Source organism: Gossypium arboreum, chromosome 6, assembly GCF_025698485.1.
Source record: "Gossypium arboreum isolate Shixiya-1 chromosome 6, ASM2569848v2, whole genome shotgun sequence".
Taxonomy (NCBI): Eukaryota; Viridiplantae; Streptophyta; class Magnoliopsida; order Malvales; family Malvaceae; genus Gossypium; species Gossypium arboreum.
In genome coordinates, this window is record NC_069075.1 from 125,823,164 (window position 1) to 125,827,496 (window position 4,333).

Sequence of the window (4,333 nt, forward strand, 5' to 3'; positions counted from 1 at the left end):
AAATCCTGCTCTTTTTTGGCTAAACCACAAGACCCTGCCAAAAATGGCGGAAGGTTACAGAGTTACAGAGGAAGAAAGCTAAGAAGAAGAAAAAGAAAAGCAAAGATATGGTATTTCAATGACAAAGAATCAGACCTAGAAAAATTAGGCAAATAAGACTTTTTTTTACAGTCTTCTTCTGCTGCTGTTTCTTATTCTTCTTCTCTGTTAAGGGTTTTTTTTTTCAATTTCTGATGTGGACATCCTATGTGGCAAGTTAACTGGCCACATCAGCTAGTTAACTTGCCACATCAGCAGTTCTGTTAAAGCACTAACGGAAACTATTAATCAGTGACTGTTTTGTCACTTTTTTATAACGTTAGTGACTGTTTTGTTATTTTTCAAAAGTTGAGTGACTGAAATGAAACCTAGGTGACTGTTTTGTTAGCTACCTCAAACTTAAGTAACTGTTGATGTAATTTACCCAAAAAAATGATAAACTAATTTATTTTTTCTTATTGAACTAACAAGTATAATGATTTGCAACATTAAATATCAACTTAAGGGCTAAACTAAAAATGATTTGTCCTAAAACAAAACAAAACCCACCAACCCTAATTCAAACTCAAAAATACCATACATCAGCTAATAAATGTTAGACTTGTAAGAAATGCAAGATAAACTAATCATGAAATGAATAATTACAGTAATATATTCCTCATAATTGCTTATATATTGTTTAGGCAAGGTACTATATTGGAGTTGAGGTGTTTACAAGCCGGGTCGAATCTAACTAAAATTTTAGAATCGTTTATTAAGGTTGAGCCAGGCCCAAAAAATGGGTCTAAAATTTTTCTAAGCTCAACTCGGATAAAAATACTAAAACCCGAGCCCAAATTTAACTTGATCATATTAATTTTTATATAATTTTAAAAATATAGATAATACGTCAAAAATAATAAAAATATTAAAATAAATGTTTCCCAACAAATTCAAAATAAATTTAAAAATAATATGTATACTTAAATAACACTAAGATAAATTAACAATAATACAAGAGTTATACAATATCCAAAAAGTAATAGCATAATAATGAAATGGTAGCAAAATAGTGAAAAACAATAAGAAAATGATAACAAAACAGTAAAAAAAAAAAGAGAAAATAATAAAAAAATAATTTTTTTTTTTGCATATTCAAGCTGGGCTCGGGCCAAAAAAATCTTACCCAAAGCCCGACCCATTTTTTAAATGAGCCTTATGTTTTTTGCCTAAGCCCATTTTTACCCAAACCCTCTCACTTTTCGAGTAGGACTTCGAGCAAGGTTGAGTGGCTCGGCCGGTGGATAGGTCTACTGCAAAGCCCAATGGCCTATGATGATAAAGCGAGAATGAAGGTATAACAATGAATTAAAACAATTGAATTCATTTTATCTATAGAATTCCAATCTCTAAGGTATGAACCTAACAACAAAAAATATGTTCCTTGTATATTTTATGTTAACAAAAGCCCAATCTACAAATAGAATCACAATAGCGCAAGGGAGAAATTTGCTATGAATTAGGGGTTTTAAGAAGAAGGATCCTCTTCATCATGGCAAAGCTCTTTCCTAAGTTTACATGAAACAACCATGCTAAGATCAATGGCAGTTGAAAGCGCAACAAACAGTGCATCATCAGTCATATATGTTACGTGATGGATCCCTACTTGTACCATTGGCTTGCTACCTTTTCCTTCACCTTCAACAGTCGACCCCTTAACGAATCCCTTCACAGATGACTTTAATACTCCCTTATCTATACAAAATTAGCCACCTTTTTTCACATTAATTAAAGCTTCAGTAATGGGGATTCCATTATTACTTCCATGCTGACTAGCAATAAGTTCAAACTTGTAGCCTAAGCATCAATTGGACCTCGTTCTCTCCATGTCTCAAGATTACCTAGTGGTTTCCAGATGTTGACGGAGAAGCCATTGGGGTGGAGTATTAGCCATGCACCAAGGTTCGATTGAGAAACACGGTCTGAACTAGGGGAAGGTACAAATGGTGTGATCATTGAGGCAGCTATAACAGGTGAGCTTGAGAGATCGTATATCTTTATCATCCATCCCTTCTTCCTCGCCTTTCTTTTTTCTCCTGATAATGTTGTCATCCATCCTCTCTTCTTGATCGTAAAATCTAGTGGGAATGATATGGTGTTTATAACTATTTCACAAATGTTAAACAAAGTAATCTACAAATACCATGAAAAATTCATACAAACTAAATTTCTTAAATCATCCATTACATTGCAACCATATTAGAACTGAAAAAAGGAACTTACCGAAATTTTGTATGATTGGCGCTAAACTTGTAACTGAACATGGGTTTTCTAATGTTGCCTTGAATTTGAAACAAAACGGGGCTATATTTCGTTTCTTAACCGAATTGGAAGAGAAATTGGGAATCAAGTTTGGCTCGGACCGTTAAATGAAGTTTAGCATTTGCTTTATCTAATTCATTACCTAGTTTCGTTCGCCCATCTCGAAACACTGAAGGCTTGGCTTGTGATAAACCCAAGTCCATAGTAACCTGAATCCGACCCATTAGTTTCCTACAATTGACGCCATAAGTGCGACCCATATGACTAGTGTAGACATCGATACATAGTGTGACGAGCTTGTTAGATAGATGTCAGAGTCAGATCCGTTTTTAATATTTTGGGGGGCCTAGGTGAAACTATAAATTGGGCCCTTTTAAAAAAAATTATAAAATGTAATACAATAAAAACTAAAAAAATTTTAGGGTCATAAGAGATGAAACATTTATAATGAAAAATTGAAAGCCCTAAGCATTTAATTAATTTATTTTAGTTTGAGATTTTTTCCTATATTAAAAGTTGAAAAAAATATTTTTTTGGGCCCCTTCTAGCCTTAGGCATGAGCAACTGCACTCTCAAATAACCTCTAAAGTCGGGCTTGGTCGATGTGTGAGAGCGTCGAGGGCGAAGGTGGAGGACTCAGGGGGAGAGTCGCCAGAGCTGTTGTTGAGAGGAAACCAAGTAGTTTGAGAAGGGAATTTCTTGAGTCTGAGCTTGCAAAAACACAGCGTCACAGTCGAGTAAATGCAAAAACCTGCGAGTTTGGTGGCTTGTAAGAGTTCCAAAGCTAACGACTCGACGATTAAACAAACAAATGGGCAAGGATCCATTGCACAAAATATATTTCACGAGGTCTTTTTAAGTAGTTTTATTTTGTTTTAAAGAACAATGGTGAGTTGAAAACGCCATTGATAGTACAGAGCTTAGGAAACATATACGTTTTGTACTGTACAAAAACTAGGGAAGTGGGGCTGGTCCTAAACAAAATTGGTCTTAAAGTTCCACTGTCACTATCTTATCAACAAGTCATTCCTTTTCTGACTAGTAATGTACTGGCATTTTGGTGGATTTTGTGTTGGTCTATATTGGATTTCTTTTTCTCTTTCGACACTCTTTGTAAAATGGATATCAGATAAAAAATTAGGTTGATTTTTGTAGGATTAAAAATAACCAAATTAAAATATAGGGATTAAATTCCCAACTTTCATAAATTATAGGAATTAATAACAAATATTAATCAAAATTATTTTATTGATGTTTCACCATTCATAAAGCTTAAACTTGACACTTTGATTAAAAGATATCAAATTTCTTACCACTCGATCTAATAAGAGTTTATACCATATCTTTACTTTTTTTCTTCATAAAAAAAAAATGTATATATATAAATGATGAAGAGAAGGTAAATTCTACCGACTGTTCTTTAACGTTAGCATCATTAAGAAAAAGAAACCATTGTCTATGATTTATAACACCCCTTACCCGTGCCTAAGACTGGGACCAGGCACGAGGCGTTACCAGACGCATACTCAAACATTTTCTGAAAATACGGGTTATAAAATTTTTTACCAAATTAAAACCAATCAAACAACATCTTAGTGTCCCTATTATGGGCCTAAAAGGCCCAAAACATATATTAAGGATGGTCCGGGACTAAACCGAGAACCAAAGAAACTTTTCTAGGTTAAGACTCACACGCCCGTGTGCTTTGGGACACGCCCGTGTCCCTAACCCGTGTGGAATTAATTGAATTTATTTTCTATTTCGAACCTACAAGGGTTTTCACACGGCCATGCACACAACCGTGTCCCTGGCCTGTGTCTTTCACACGGCCTAGACACGCCCATATGATCACTCGTGTCCAAAAACCTGGACATTCTGTTTATGAATTCAGCAGTATTTAGGGGTACATGGCCAAGACACAAGCTCGTGTGTATGGCCGTGCCCTCCACACGGTTGAGACACACGGCCGTGTCTCTTCCCGTGTGTTTCCTAC

General features: G+C 35.1%; 1 pseudogene; it reads right to left on the reverse strand.

Moving 5' to 3' along the window:
- Positions 1-1,489: 1,489 nt before the first annotated feature.
- On the reverse strand, positions 1,490-3,167 carry LOC108484996 (uncharacterized; annotated as a pseudogene).
- Positions 3,168-4,333: the final 1,166 nt, after the last annotated feature.